The sequence below is a fragment of the Arachis stenosperma genome, chromosome 9 (assembly GCF_014773155.1).
Source record: "Arachis stenosperma cultivar V10309 chromosome 9, arast.V10309.gnm1.PFL2, whole genome shotgun sequence".
Taxonomy (NCBI): Eukaryota; Viridiplantae; Streptophyta; class Magnoliopsida; order Fabales; family Fabaceae; genus Arachis; species Arachis stenosperma.
The window spans coordinates 87,936,529-87,953,253 of NC_080385.1; positions in this window are offsets into that span (position 1 = coordinate 87,936,529).

A 16,725-nucleotide genomic window follows, 5' to 3' on the forward strand; every position below is an offset into this window, starting at 1 on the left:
CTTTGATTGGTAATGCAATAGGTTTTGAATTTCAGCAGATTGTTGATATTGGCAAAACTTTGATATGTTGTTAACTAGGTAAGTGCTAAATCAGAAGTATGCTTCAACTATTTTGTTTGAAGTCATTAATTGATTTGTATAACTATATATATTTTTATGTGTGGAGAATCAAAGTTTACATGTGATAGATAAGAAAATGTCATTGATAATGAACAAAAGAAAACAAAAAAAAGTGTTGACTTTGTTTGTGTTGCAGGTATCTAAGGGTGTCTTTTAGCATTTCTTTATTCTGTTATTTATCTTCCTCCTAAGAAGTAAGAACCTTATGTTCAAATGGGATTTATTTCTTTTGGAAAATTGGGGGGGGGGGGACAAAACAGCAATAAAGAGATAGCTTGAGAGGGTATTATGTATGGGTGGAGAATGATAAAATGATATTAGTATGAGGTTAGTAGAATTTTATCATGTTATGAAATTGAAAATTAGTCATTGAGGTTGGGGTTAGTGGTGGTTGTCCTTTGTTTGGGAGATTACTGCAAGTTTTTATATGGTTGAAGAAGCCTTACAGTTCTTTGGCCTTGAGCATTATTTTTAGTTTCTATAACTCCTTTAATTGTACTATATACTAGAGATCTTTTGAGCCATTCTATTATTTTTGGTTTTTAATTTTCTTCAAAGTATCTTATTATCTTCTTTCTATTTGTCTTTAGCATGTACTTTGTGTCAATATCTAATTGTGTTTGATGTAATATGCTTATATTCAATAGGTAAAGAAAATGTGTCTAAATGATCCTGAAATTGAAGGAATATGAAAAGGCAGTTATGAAACTTAAATTTGAAGAAGCCATTACTGCACTAGAGTCTCAAAGGCATTTAGTAGCTGAATCTGTTCGCAGAATGCGTCTATGTTTTCTGATCGTTACTGTCCTCTCTATTCTGTTGTGAAACTTCTTGATTGTGGTTCCATGTGAGCTTTTTAAAGTGGCTATTTTTGTTATTTTCTACATGTTCTTTTTTGCTATTTTAACCTTTTTTTGTAGTGTTGGTTTCTATCTCAGAAACTGCTCCCATCATTTTATACATTACATTAGAGATGTTGAGAGACTTGTTCTACAATCACTAAGGTTATACAACTTGATACATAATGCTTCACTGTTTTTGAAAATGGTAGGCATTTATCCTTTTCCGTGCTCTTATAACGAAGAATCTAAGTTATAATTAGTGTTATATCTTGTTTTTATTTTTTGTTTTGGTTTTTTATATCTTGTTTCTTATGTTAAACAGTGACAAGTGATTCGTGTAAAAATATTCTATCATAATCTGGAAACAGTTAGTATAAATGATCATAATTATTATGATTATTTAGGTTAATAGTGTGAGATTATGCAGATTTTTTTAATCAATTGCTTTGTCAAGGTCTAAAATCTACTCTTTAATTGTTACATCGATAGGTGGAAGCCATCAAAAGAATTGCTGAGTATGTTGCTCAACTGAAAAAGAGTTGGGAAAGGACATGGTAAGAATTTTAGAGTTTGTATTCATTGTTGAATAATACAAATATAGTTTTTTTGTTTTTCCTGTGAATTTTTAAAGGAAAAACAAATCTTGTTTCTTAAGCTAGTGTCTTTTGGTTGGTGGTCTTTTCAGGTGTGTGGCACTTATTAGAAGCTTCTCCCTGAGAAAAGAGCTATATGAACATGATAGAGTTTGTAATTTGTAGTTTATATTTTGAAGATTTATAATTTCTTGTTTTTCTTGTCCTATGTATTTATCTAGTTCATTAGGGTTCTTCAATGTGTCTTGTTAGTTTGTACTTTAAAGTTTATATATTGAAGATTTATAAAACAATCTTAGTTAAATGATAGATATTTAAACTATCTATGTTATTATATATTATATAAATGTTAACTTGCTGAGTAAATTAGTTAATATATCAATTAATTAAAAAAATAATATAATTTGGTGCGTGTAATTTGTATTAAAAAAATATTACAAAAAAATAGTGTTTTGTAACTAAAGAAAAAAAAAGTTACAAAATCAAGTTACATTTTGTAACAAAATTTTATGATAGGAAAAAATATATTGTCACCAAAAATATTTTGAATATCAAAATTTGTTATCACTTTTGTAACAACTTTTGGTTTTTTGTATCAGAAAATTTTGTTACAAAATATTACTTTGAATTGTTACAGTTTCATTTTTTGTTACAAAAACTTTTTGTAACGGGACGTATTGCAACGGCCCTTTTTTTTTACAAAATTCTTTTGTTTTAAAATCTCGATTTTTTGCAACAATTTTTTTGTTACAAATATTGCTTTTTCTTGTAGTGGTTGGTGTAGTCGATACACGTCTTCCACTTTCCATTTTGCTTTTTTACCAGAACTATGTTAGCCAGCCACAATGGATACTTTACCTCTCTTATGAATCCGACTTCCAATAACGCTTGCACTTGTTCTTCCACAACCTGTGTTCTTTCGGGCACGATTTTCTTATGCTTTCGTTGAAATGGTCTGGAACCCAAGTAGACGGTGAGATTATGATACATCAGGTCAAGATCTATACCAAGCATGTCGGAGGCTTTCCAGGCGAAGAGGTCAGAGATTTTTCATAGGAGGTCAACGAGCTGTGCTTCCAGACCTCCATCTAGGTTGGCCCTTCTATATGTTGTCTTTTTAGCACGATCTCCGATTTGCACTTCTTTTACCTTTCCTCCAGGTTGCGGGCGTAGTTCTTCCTGAGTTCGAACACCACTGAGTTCGATAGTGTTGACTTCTTTTCTGCTCGGGTTACTGACGCTGGGCATTTATCGTCAATCTAGATTTCCACCAAATAGAGTTCCATCATTGAAAGTATAGTCTAGACCAACAATTAATTCCCAGATCAAATGTTAAAATTTCAAATCAATTATAAACCGAGAGTATTTAAACCTCGGGTTATTCTCCCTAAGACGCAATTGAAGTGTTATACGTTTTCGGTTGATAGGAGAAAAAGGGGGTTTTAAAAGCAAGAAATGAAGATTTAAAGAACTAAGTAATAAAAGAACAAATAGATAATAAAAATTAGTAATTAATGCAAGTAAAAGGAAGAAAGATCAAAACTAGTGAAAATGCATAAAAGAAGCCTTGACTTGGAAATTGAGGGTCCAAGGAATCCTCCTTGCCATAACCACAACTATGGTAATTATCATGAGTCAATCTCGCCTAGTCAACCCCAACCATCGAGGAGTAAGTCAAGCAAGCATAATTGACCTTAATCCATAAGTCCTAGCCAACTTACCAAACTAGTTGATAAAAGGCTAGCATCAATGGAAACAAGAGTCAACTAACTACCCAAGAATTACCACTAAATGTCAGACATTATGACTCTAGTATCCTAAGAGCTCAAACCACAAGCCAAGGTGTGCAAATCTACTCAAAATCTAAAGTTGGCATTTTCACAAACACCTTGTGTGCATAAAGGTAAAGTATAGAAAATTGCAAGGAAAATGATAAGACTATAACCAACTATCAACAAAACCAAGCATAAACAAGCAATCAAACATAAAGGAGGTATGAAACATAAAATTCATTGATCAAAACTTCAAGAAACACAAAATTGTAATATAAACAAAGTAACTTGAACCAAAGGAAAATTAAAGTAACTATGATGTAATTAAAGAGAAATTAAAGGGTACTTACAAAAGAGTTGATCAACATCCAAGATTAAAGCTTGCTATAAATTGCTACAATTAAAATGCAAATGGAAACTACATAAACCCTAGGAGAGCTTGCTACTCTACAACACTCCTACTCCTAATTACTATGAAATAAAACTATCTAAGTGAGCTAAAACCTAATAACTTCAAATGTGTTGATATCCCCTTTATATAGCCTTGCATTTCAGCCTTCAAGCCTTCCAAAATGGGCTAAAAGACCTCTAAATTTTCGCAGCATGCGTTTCATTTATGCAATCACGTGCAGGGACCTATGCGGACGCACAGACGTGTCCGTCCGCACACTCAGCTGAAAATTGACCTGTGCGTACGCACAGGTGCTTGTGCGCACGCACACATGGAAATTCTCTCTTGTGCGTACGCACACAGGGTTGTGCGCACGCACACTTTGCTGTGTGTGCTTTTCCTTATTTTCTTCATGTTTTCTCCCTTATACATGCTTTCTTCCACTTTTGGCCATCCATTCTTGCCTCCAAGGTATGAAATCACTCACAAACCATATCACGGTATCGAATGACATAAAAGTGGAATTAAAAATCACTAATCTAAGCATTAAAACGCATGTTTTCACATTTAGGATCAAAATAGAGATCAAACACAAAAGTATGCTATTTTGGTGCTTAAGTGTGAGTTCATATGCTAGAATCCATTCAAATCAAGCCAAAATATATTGAAAAACATGGACTCATCAGTTATCTTTTAGATTAAGGCTTTTATTGTAACACTTTTGTGCCAACTTTTGATCTCCCTTTATGGTGGCAATCCCTTCTGCACTAGGAAACTTCATGATGCCAGGGCATCTAGGCCAGTTTCACTGACCTTTTCTTTACTGTTTTAGGGTAGTTTCATGCATTTTCTTAGTGAATAAGGCAAGTTTTGGATGAAATTACACTTACACCTTGATTCAAGCAACTTTTGTGAACTTTGCATAACTTCATGAGTATTTTGCTAGAATTGCATGATAAATTGATGATGCATAATCTCATGACCTTGGCTAGAGCTTTGATGCACTTTAATTGCTTGTTTTCAGGACAAAGAAAGCAAGAAAGAACCACGTTGGTATTCACGTTAACCTAGTTAACGTGAACACTAACGTGGAATGGTAAAGCTTGCAACGTTAATGAGAAAAGTGATCACCAATAACGCCTGCGAAGCCACCCAAAGCTCACCTTACTTGCCACGTTAACTAAGTTAACGTGGTAGTTAACGTAGAAGAAAAAGGAACTCCAACGTTAATGGTAAAAGTGAACACCACTAACGTTGGAGAACTTGGCAATGATCCACGTTAAGAGTCACATTAACTTAGTTAACGTGAACTCTAACGTGGAAGAAGAAACAAAAGCCAACGTTAGTGACACTCACTTTTGTCACTAATGTTGGACCATCTAGCATTGCCTACATTAACTTTCACGTTAAGACTATTAATGTGAAAGTTAACGTGGAGTTGAGATCAAGGAACCAACGTTAGTGACACTCACTTTTGTCACTAACGTTGGAAGGTGGCTTCACTACTACGTTAAGAGCCACGTTAACTTAGTTAACGTGGGTTCTAACGTAGAGAATGTGGCATTTGGAGCGTTAGTGACAAAGGTGAGTGTCACTAACGCTCTCGAAGGTGGATCACACCTACGTTAAGAGTCACATTAGCTATGCTAACGTGGACTCTAACGTAGGAACATAGGGGCACTAAGCAACGTTAAGGGGAAAAGTGATTCCCATTAACGTTTGCGAAGGGGTATAAGCCAACGTTATTAGGAAAAGTGAGTCCCAATAACGTTGGCCATGTTTTGAGAAAGCAACATTAGTGGTCACGTTAAGACCACTAACGTTGGATTTAACGTGGATATATGAGGTTGGAACGTTAGTGGAAAAAGTGAATGCCACTAACGTTCTCGAACCCACAATGGAAATCAACGTTAAATCTTACTAAATACCCAAAGCCTAATCCATCTTTCTCTGCAAGTTGGGCCCACTAAATATAAGAACTGCTTCAACTCAAGATCCAAAGCCCACATCCAAGACTTAAATAACTCACTAGAAGATCAAGAGGAGTAGTATATATAGGAGTAGTTTTGAACTATAGAGAAGCTTGGTACTTTTGGGAACTACTCTCTATAGATTTACTTTTCTGCACTTTTAGCATGTATTCTTCTTTTCTGCCATTTTCCATTTCTAGAGCTATGAACAACTAAACCCCTTTCATTGGGTTAGGGAGCTCTGTTGTAATTTGATGGATCAATTATAGTTTTCATTATTCTTCTTTTTTCTTTTCTCTTGATCTTACTAGAAAGCTTTCGATCTTAATTCAATTGGTTAGTTGTCTTGGAAAAGAAACTCTCCATAATTGGATCTCCTTTGAGCCTTGGAAAAAGGATGAGGAGATCATGCTAGAAATGCTTTCTCATGTTGGACCAAATTGGGGTTTGGGCGGATATAGTGACATGTAATCCTCCCAACACTTTGATTTGGAAATACATGTGGTATAATTAGTGACCACACTTCATCTCTTCCCATGAGAAATTAAATCAAGGAATTGGGCAATTGTTCAAGCTTAGAGAGATTGGATTGCCAAGGAATTGGGATCCAATCACTTAAGATTGCCAAGGAGATCAATGAATGCATTGATTGAGGAAGAGATGAGAATGAACTTGATCCGGAGAATGCAACATCTCCTGAACCTAATGATTTTCCCATTTCTGATCTTACCCATTCTCTTTACTTTCTGCTATTTAATTTCATGCTCATTACCCCAAATTCCCATTTAAGATTCTACACTTTAAATTCTGTTATTTACTTTCCAGTCATTTAAATTTCTGCATCTCAATCTAAATTCTGTTTAGCTCAACTAGCATATTCTTCTAACTAAAATTGCTTGACCAATCAATCCTTGTGGGATTCGACCTCACTCTATTGTGAGTTTTACTTTATGACAATTCGGTATACTTGCCGAAGGGAAATTTGTTGAGAGACAAGTTTTCATGCATCAAGTTTATGGCGTCGTTGCCGGGGATTGATTTTGAATCAACAATGATTGAGTTTGAAGATCACTAGATTGAGCATTTTTCTTTTTTGTTTAGTTTATTCAGTTAATTTCTTTTAGTTTATTTCAATTTCTTCCTCACCCCCTGCACCCTCTTTTATTTTTCGTTCTTTCCCCCTTTGATTACAATTCTGCTCACTAACCCACTAACTGTTTGATAATTTACATCACTCACACTAACAATTACTCTAACAAGAATAGTTTCTTCATTTTATCTCCTGTGGTGCAATCTGTTTGTTGTATGACAGGGAGAAGAGAAGGAGCTTCAACATCCTTTGATTCAGAACCTGAAAGAACCCTTTGGAGACTAAGAAGGGAAGCAAGAGGGAAAAGGATTATTGGCGCTGAGGAAGGAGAGGAAGAGTATTTTGAACCCAACATGGAAGAAAATATGGAAAATAATCATGAAGAAGAAGCTCATAATCATGTCAGAGAAGGCCATGCAAACCAGGCTGGGCAAGAAAGGAGAGTCTTAGGCTCCTATATCAATCCTAATCCTGGAAACTGTGGAAGCAGCATTCAGAAGCCCACCATACATGCCAACAATTTCGAGTTAAAACCCCAGCTCATCACTCTTGTGCAGAATAATTGCTCATTTGGAGGAGGTGCTCAAGAAGATCCTAATCAACATTTGACCACTTTCCTGAGGATTTGTGACACAGTGAAGTCCAATGGAGTCCACCCAGATGTCTATAGGTTGCTCTTGTTCCCTTTTTCACTCAGGGACAAGGCATCCAAATGGCTTGAATCCTTCCTGGTGGACGAAATTGTGATCACATGTTCTTTTGTACTTGTATGATTTTACTCTTAGGGCACTGTTTATTTTCACAACTTCGTTCAACTAACCAGCAAGTGTACTGGGTCGTCCAAGTAATAAACCTTACGTGAGTAAGGGTCGAATCCACAGAGATTGTTGGTATGAAGCAAGCTATGGTCACCTTGTAAATCTCAGTTAGGCAGATTAAACATTATTTATGGGTTCGAAAATAGGAATAACAATAAAATAAGAAAATAAAAAGGGATAGAAGACTTATGTAGATTCATTAGTGAGAATTTTAGATAAGCATATGGAGATGCTGTATGACTCAGGGACGCCTGCTTTCCCACTGCTTCTACTCAATCCTTCTTACTCCTTTCCATGGCAAGCTGTGTATAGGGGTTCACCATCAGCGGTGGCTACTTTCAATCCTCTCGGGAAAATATCCTATGCGGCTGTCACTCGCACAGCTAATCATCTAGAGGCATCACCCATGGTTGATGGCTACATCCCATCCTCGCAGTGAAAACTAATGCTCACGCACTCTGTCACAGTACGGCTAATCACTGGTTGGTTCCCGCGCCTACTGGAATAGAATCCCTTGATTCTTTTGCGTCTGTCACTAACGCCCAGCACTTGCAAGTTTGAAGCACGTCACAGTCATTCATTACCGGAATCCTACTCGGAATACCACAGACAAGGTGAGACTTTCCGGATTCCCAGGATCCTACTCAGAATACCACAGACAAGGTGAGACTTTCCGGATCCTCATAAATGCCGCCATCTATCTAGCTTATACCACGAAGATTCTGTTGGGGAATCTAAGAGATACACATTCAAGCTCTATTGCATGTAGAACGGAAGTGGTTGTCAATCACGCGCGTTCATAAGTGAGAATGATAATGAGGGTTATCTGACTCATCACATTCATCATGTTCTTGGGTGCGAATGAATATCTTGGAATAAGAATAAGAGAGATTTGAATAAAAGAAAATAGAACTTCATTAATACTTGAGGTACAGCAGAGCTCCACACCCTTAATCTATGGTGTGCAGAAACTCCACCGTTGAAAATACATAAGTGAAAGAGGTTCAGGCATGGCCGAATGGCCAGCCCCCTAAAACGTGATCAATAGCCTCTTAGGATGAAGAATAAAACAAAACTGAGACCAAAGATCTCTAATACATTAGTAAATCATCCTATTTATAATAAACTAGCTCCTAGGGTTTACATGAGTAAGTAATTGATGCATAAATCCACTTCCAGGGCCCACTTGGTGTATGTTTGGGCTGAGCTTGATCAATCCACGAGCTGAGGCTTCTCTTGGAGTTGAACTCCGAGTTATGACGTGTTTTGGGCGTTCAACTCCGGATCATGACGTTTTTCTGGCGTTTAACTCCAGACAGCAGCATGTACTTGGCGTTCAACGCCAAGTTACGTCGTCATTCTTCGAATAAAGTATGGACTATTATATATTGCTGGAAAGCCCTGGATGTCTACTTTGCTACGCCGTTGAGAGCGCGCCATTTGGAGTTCTGTAGCTCCAGAAAATCCATTTCGAGTGCAGGATGGTCAGAATCCAACAGCATCAGCAGTCCTTTTGTCAGCCTTTTTCAGAGTTTTGCTCAAGTCCCTCAATTTCAGTCAGAATTTACCTGAAATCACAGAAAAACACACAAACTCATAGTAAAGTCCAGAAATGTGAATTTAACATAAAAACTAATGAAAACATCCCTAAAAGTAGCTGAAACTTACTAAAAACTACCTAAAAACAATGCCAAAAAGCGTATAAATTATCCGCTCATCACAACACCAAACTTAAATTGTTGCTTGTCCCCAAGCAACTGAAAATCAAATAGGATAAAAAGAAGAGAATATACTATAAATTCAGAAATATCAATGAATATTAATTATAATTAAATGAGCGGGACTTGTAACTTTTTGCTTCTGAACAGTTTTGGCATCTCACTTTTTCCTTTGTAGTTTAGAGGGATTGGCGTCTCTGGGGAACTTAGAATTTGGGATAGTGTTATTGACTTTCCTAGTTAAGCATGTTGATTCTTGAACACAGCTTCTTATGAGTCTTGGTCGTGGCCCTAAGCACTTTGTTTTCCAGTATTACCACCGGATACATAAATGCCACAGACACATAACTGGGTGAACCTTTTCAGATTGTGACTTAGCTTTGCTAAAGTCCCCAGTTAGTGGTGTCCAGAGCTCTTAAGCACACTCTTTTGCCTTGGATCACGACTTTAACCACTTAGTCTCAAGCTTTTTGCTTGGACCTTCATGACACAAGCACATGGTTAGGGACAGCTTGGTTTAGCCGCTTAGGCCTGGATTTTATTTCCTTGGGCCCTCCTATCCATTGATGCTCAAAGCCTTGGATCCTTTTTACCCTTGCCTTTTGGTTTTAAGGGCTATTGGCTTTTTCTACTTGCTCCTTCTTTTTTTTTTTTTCACTGCTTTTTCTTGCTTCAAGAATCAATTACATGAATTTTTCAGATCATCAATAACATTTCTCTTTGTTCATCATTCTTTCAAGAACCAACAATTTTAACACTCATAAACAACAATATCCAAAGACATATGCACTGTTCAATCATTCATTCAGAGAACAAAAAGTATTGTCACCACATCAATATAATTAAATTAAATTCAATAATAATTTCGAAATTTATGTACTTCTTGTTCTTTTGAATTAAAACATTTTTCTTTTAAGAAAGGTGAAGAAGTCATGGATTTTATTCATAGCTTTAAGGCATGGTTACATACTAATGATCATGAAATAAAGACACAAAACATAGATAAACACAATAATTAAAAACCGAAAACAGAAAGAAATAAAGAATCAAGGAATGAATCCACCTGAGTGAGGGTGGCGCCTTTTTGAAGAACCAATGGTGCTCTTTGAGCTCCTCTATGTCTCTTCCTTGCTTCTGTTGAATGATTCCTAGTAATTTTTGTGTTCCTCCCCTTAGTTGCTTCCAATATTTGTGTGGAGGACAACTTATCCCCTGAGGTATCTCAGGGATCTCTTGATATGCAGCCACATGTTCTAACCAACTGAGCTATTCCAGCTTATATGAGTCTTTCCATCTTCCATGACTCAGAGGTGGAAGCTTTTGTCTTCCCTTTGAGGTTTCTCTGGCCTTAGGTGCCATTAATGGTAATGGAAAAGCAAAAAAAGCTATGCTTTTACCACACCAAACTTAAAATATTGCTCGCCCTCGAGCAAGAGAAGAAAGAAGAGAAGAAGAAGAAGAAGAAAAATGGAGGTGAGTGAGGGGAGATGGAATCGGCTATATGGGTGGGATTGGGTGGGAAAGAGAAGTTGAATTGTAAAGGTATGTGGGGTGTATGGGGAAGAGTGGGTAGATGTAGGTGGTGAAGAATGTTGGGAATTGTGACATGGGGAATAGTCATCACAAAAACTAGGATTAGGAGGTAAGGTGGGAATATGTTAGGTGGGGATCCTGTGGGGTCCACAGATCCTGAGGTGAGGATCCTGTGGGATCCACAGATCCTGAGGTGAAAACAAATACCATTCCTTCACCATATAGGCATGAAACATGCCTTCATGCAACATTCTGGCGTTTAAACGCCCATTGGTGCATGTTCTGGGCGTTCAACGCCCATGTAATGCATGTTTCTGGCGTTGAACGCCAGTTTCATGCTTGTTTCTGGCGTTCAGCGCCAGTTTGTCCTCCCTGTGCACGATCCTGGCGTTTAACGCTAGGTTGTTGCTTGTTTCTGGCGTTCAGCGCCAGAATGGTGCTCTGTTCTGGCGTTGAACGCCGGCCAGATGCACCTTCTGGGCGTTGAACGCCAGCCCGTGCGTCCTCCAGGGTGAAAAATTTTTTACTTCTGTTTTTGACTCCGTTTTTAATTTTTTTGATTTTTTTCGTGACTCCTCATGATCATGTACCTAATAAAACACAAAAAAAAACAAGGAAACAAAATAAAATAAAATTAGATAAATAAAATTGGGTTGCCTCCCAACAAGCGCTTCTTTAATGTCAATAGCTTGACAGTGGCTCTCATGGAGCTACAGGATGATCAGGTCAATTTAAGTGTGGCCCCAACACCAAACTTAGAGTTTGGATATGGGGTTTGAACACCAAACTTAGAGTTTGGTTGTGGCCTCACAACACCAAACTTAGAGTTTGACTGTGTGGGTTCTTCTTGACTCTGAACTGAGAGAAGCTCTTCATGCTTACTCTCTTTTGTCACAGAGGGATGGCCATGTGCCTTAAACACAAGGTAGTCCCCATTCAATTGAAGGACTAACTCACCTCTATTGACATCTATCACAGCTCCTGCTGTGGCTAGGAAAGGTCTTCCTAGGATGATGCATTCATCATCTTCCTTCCTAGTGTCTAGGATTATGAAATCAGTAGGGATGTAAAGGCCTTCAACCTTTACTAGCACGTCCTCTACTATTCCATAAGCTTGTCTCATGGACTTGTCTGCCAATTGTAATGAGAACAAGGCAGGTTGTACCTCAATAATTCCCAGCTTCTCCATTACAAAGAGTGGCATAAGGTTTATCCCTGACCCCAGATCACATAGAGCTTTTTCAAAGCTCATGGTACCTATGGTACAAGGTATTAGAAACTTGCCAGGATCTTGTCTCTTTTGAGGTAGAGTTTTCTGAATCCAAATATCTAGTTCACTAATGAGCAAGGGAGGTTCACTTTCCCAAGTCTCATTACCAAACAGCTTGGCATTTAGTTTCATGATAGCTCCTAAGTATTGAGCAACTAGCTCTCCAGTCACATCTTCATTCTCTTCAGAGGATGAATATTCTTCAGAGCTCATGAATGGCAGAAGGAGATTTAAAGGAATCTCTATGGTCTCTAGGTGAGCCTCAGATTCCTCTGGATCCTTAATAGGAAACTCCTTCTTGCTTGAGGGACGTCCCAAGAGGTCTTTCTCATTAGGATTTTCGTCCCCCTCCTCCCTTGTGCATTCGGCCTCTTTGATCACATCAATGGCCTTGCACTCTCCTTTTGGATTTTCTTCTGTATTACTTGGGAGAGTACTGGGAGGAGTTTCAATAACTTTCTTACTCAGCTGGCCCACTTGTGCCTCCAGATTTCTGATGGAAGATCTGGTTTCATTCATGAAACTGAAAGTGGTCTTTGACAGATCAGAGATTATATTGGCTAAATTAGAATTGTTTTGTTCAGAATTCTCTGTCTGTTGCTGAGGAGATGATGGATATGGCTTACTATTATTCAGCCTGTTGCGTCCACCATTGTTAAAACCTTGTTGAGGTTTTTGTTGATCCTTCCATGAGAAATTTGGATGATTTCTCCATGATGAGTTATAGGTGTTTCCATAAGGTTCACCCATGTAATTAACCTCTGCCATGGCAGGGTTCTCAGGATCATAAGCTTCTTCAGAAGCTGCCTCTCTAGTACTGTTGGATGCATGTTGCAGTCCATTCAGATTTTGAGAGATCATGTTGACCTGTTGAGTCAACACTTTGTTCTGAGTCAATATGGCATTCAGAGCATCAATTTCAAGAACTCCTTTCTTCAGAGGTACCCCATTGTTCACGGAATTCCTCTCAGAAGTATACATGAATTGGTTATTAGCAACCATGTCAATGAGCTCTTGAGCCTCTTCAGGCGTTTTCTTCAGGTGGATAGATCCACCTGCAGAATGGTCCAATGACATTTTCGAAAATTCAGAGAGACCATAATAGAATATATCTAAAATGGTCCATTCTGAAAACATGTCAGATGGACATCTTTTGGTCAGCTGCTTGTATCTTTCCCAAGCTTCATAGAGGGATTCACCATCTTTTTGTTTGAAGGTTTGAACATCCACTCTCAGCTTGCTCAGCTTTTGAGGAGGAAAGAATTTATCCAAGAAGGCAGTGACCAGCTTATCCCATGAGTCCAGGCTATCCTTGGGTTGTGAATCCAACCATACTCTAGCTCTGTCTCTTACAGCAAAAGGGAAAAGCATGAGTCTGTAGACTTCAGGATCAACTCCATTCGTCTTTACAGTCTCACAGATCTGCAAGAACTCAGTTAAAAACTGATAAGGATCTTCAGATGGAAGTCCATAAAACTTGCAGTTTTGTTGCATTAAAGCAACTAGTTGAGGCTTCAGCTCAAAGTTATTGGCTCCAATGGCAGGAATGGAGATGCTTCTTCCATCAAACTTGGACGTTGGCTTTGTGAAGTCACCAAGCATTCTCCTTGCATTATTATTATTTTCGGCCATCTCCTTCTCTTGTTCTAATGTTTCTGAAAGGTTACCTTTAGAATAATTTAATTTAGCTTCTCTTAATTTTCTCTTCAGAGTCCTTTCAGGTTCTGGATCAATTTCAACAAGAGTGCCTTTATCCTTGTTCCTGCTCATATGAAGAGAAGAAAACAAGAAAAGAAAAAGGAATCCTCTATGTCACAGTATAGAGATTCCTTTATGTTAGTAGAAAAAGAAGGGGTAGAAGAATGAAGAAGGAGGTTCGGATTTTAGATGAAGAGAGGTGAAGAGAAGTGTTAGTAATTAAAATAGAAGAAGAAAAGAGAAGGGAATTTTCGAAATAAATTTTTGAAAAAGAGGTTAGTAATTTTCGAAAATTAGAGATAAAATGTAATTAAAATTAAAACATGAAACAATTAGTTAATTAAAAATAATTTTGAAAAAGAGAGGAGATATTTTCGAAAATTAGAGAGAGAAAAGTAGTTAGGTGGTTTTGAAAAAGATAAGAAACAAACAAGAAGTTAGTTAGTTGATTGAAAAAGATTTGAAATCAAAATTGAAAAAGATAAGAGGATAAGAAGTTAGATAAGATATTTTAAAATCAAATTTTGAAAAAGATAAAAATTTTTTGAAAAAGATCAAATAAAAGATAAAAAGATTTAATTCAAAAATTTTGAAATTATTCACTTCACTAACAAGAAACTACAAGATAAGATTCTAGAACTTAAAGATTGAACCTTTCTTAACAAGAGAGTAACAAACTTCAAATTTTTGAACCAATCACATTAATTATTAGTGAATTTTCGAAAATTACATATAAAGATAAGAAAAAGATTTTGAAAATAATTTGAAAAAGATTTTTGAAATTTTCGAAAAATAGAAAAAAATGAAAAATATATGATTTTTGAAAAAGATTTTGAAAAGATAAGATTTTTAAAATTTGAAATTTTGACTTGACTTGTAAGAAACAACTAATTTTTGAAAATTTTTGACCAAGTCAACCCAAAATTTCGAAAATTTGGAGGGAAATAAGGAAAAGATATTTTTTTGATTTTTGAATTTTTTATTATGAGAGAGAAAAACAACAAAAATGCTTTATGCATGAAATTTTTAGATCAAAACAATGAATGCATGCAAGAATGCTATGAATGTCAAGATGAACACCAAGAACACTTTGAAGATCATGATGAACATCAAGAACATAATTTTGAAGAATTTTTGATGCAAAGAAAACATGCAAGACACCAAACTTAGAAATCTTTAATGCATGGAAAATATGAATGCAAAAATGCACATGAAAAACAACAAACAACACAAAACAAGAAATCATCAAGATCAAATAAGAAGACTTGTCAAGAACAACTTGAAGATCATGAAGAACACTATGAATGTATGGATTTTCGAAAAAATGCAAGAAAAATTTTAAAAGTATGCAATTGACACCAAACTTAAAAATTGACTCAAGACTTAAACAAGAAACACCAAATATTTTTTATTTTTATTATTTTCCAATTTTTTTGGATTTTTATTAATTATTTTCGAAAATAATGTTAGGAAAAACGAAAATTAAAAGAAAAATTTTGAAAAAGATTTTTGAAAAGAAAATTACCTAATCTGAGCAACAAGATGAACCGTCAGTTGTCCATACTCGAACAATCCCCGGCAACGGCGCCAAAAACTTGGTGGACGAAATTGTGATCACATGTTCTTTTGTACTTGTATGATTTTACTCTTAGGGCACTGTTTATTTTCATAACTCCGTTCAACTAACCAGCAAGTGTACTGGGTCGTCCAAGTAATAAACCTTACGTGAGTAAGGGTCGAATCCACAGAGATTGTTGGTATGAAGCAAGCTATGGTCACCTTGTAAATCTCAGTTAGGCAGATTAAACATTATTTATGGGTTCGAAAATAGGAATAACAATAAAATAAGAAAATAAAAAGGGATAGAAGACTTATGTAGATTCATTAGTGAGAATTTCAGATAAGCATATGGAGATGCTGTATGACTCAGGGACGCCTGCTTTCCCACTGCTTCTACTCAATCCTTCTTACTCCTTTCCATGGCAAGCTGTGTATAGGGGTTCACCATCAGCGGTGGCTACTTTCAATCCTCTCGGGAAAATATCCTATGCGGCTGTCACTCGCACAGCTAATCATCTGGAGGCATCACCCATGGTTGATGGCTACATCCCATCCTCGCAGTGAAAACTAATGCTCACGCACTCTGTCACAGTACGGCTAATCACTGGTTGGTTCCCGCGCCTACTGGAATAGAATCCCTTGATTCTTTTGCGTCTGTCACTAACGCCCAGCACTTGCAAGTTTGAAGCACGTCACAGTCATTCATTACCGGAATCCTACTCAGAATACCACTGACAAGGTGAGACTTTCCGGATTTCCAGGATCCTACTCGGAATACACAGACAAGGTGAGACTTTCCGGATCCTCATAAATGCCGCCATCTATCTAGCTTATACCACGAAGATTCTGTTGGGGAATCTAAGAGATACACATTCAAGCTCTGTTGCATGTAGAACGGAAGTGGTTGTCAATCACGCGCGTTCATAAGTGAGAATGATAATGAGGGTTATCTGACTCATCACATTCATCATGTTCTTGGGTGCGAATGAATATCTTAGAATAAGAATAAGAGAGATTTGAATAAAAGAAAATAGAACTTCATTAATACTTGAGGTACAGCAGAGCTCCACACCCTTAATCTATGGTGTGCAGAAACTCCACCGTTGAAAATACATAAGTGAAAGAGGTTCAGGCATGGCCGAATGGCCAGCCCCCTAAAACGTGATCAATAGCCTCTTAGGATGAAGAATAAAACAAAACTGAGACCAAAGATCTCTAATACATTAGTAAATCATCCTATTTATAATAAACTAGCTCCTAGGGTTTACATGAGTAAGTAATTGATGCATAAATCCACTTCCGGGGCCCACTTGGTGTATGTTTGGGCTGAGCTTGATCAATCCACGAGCT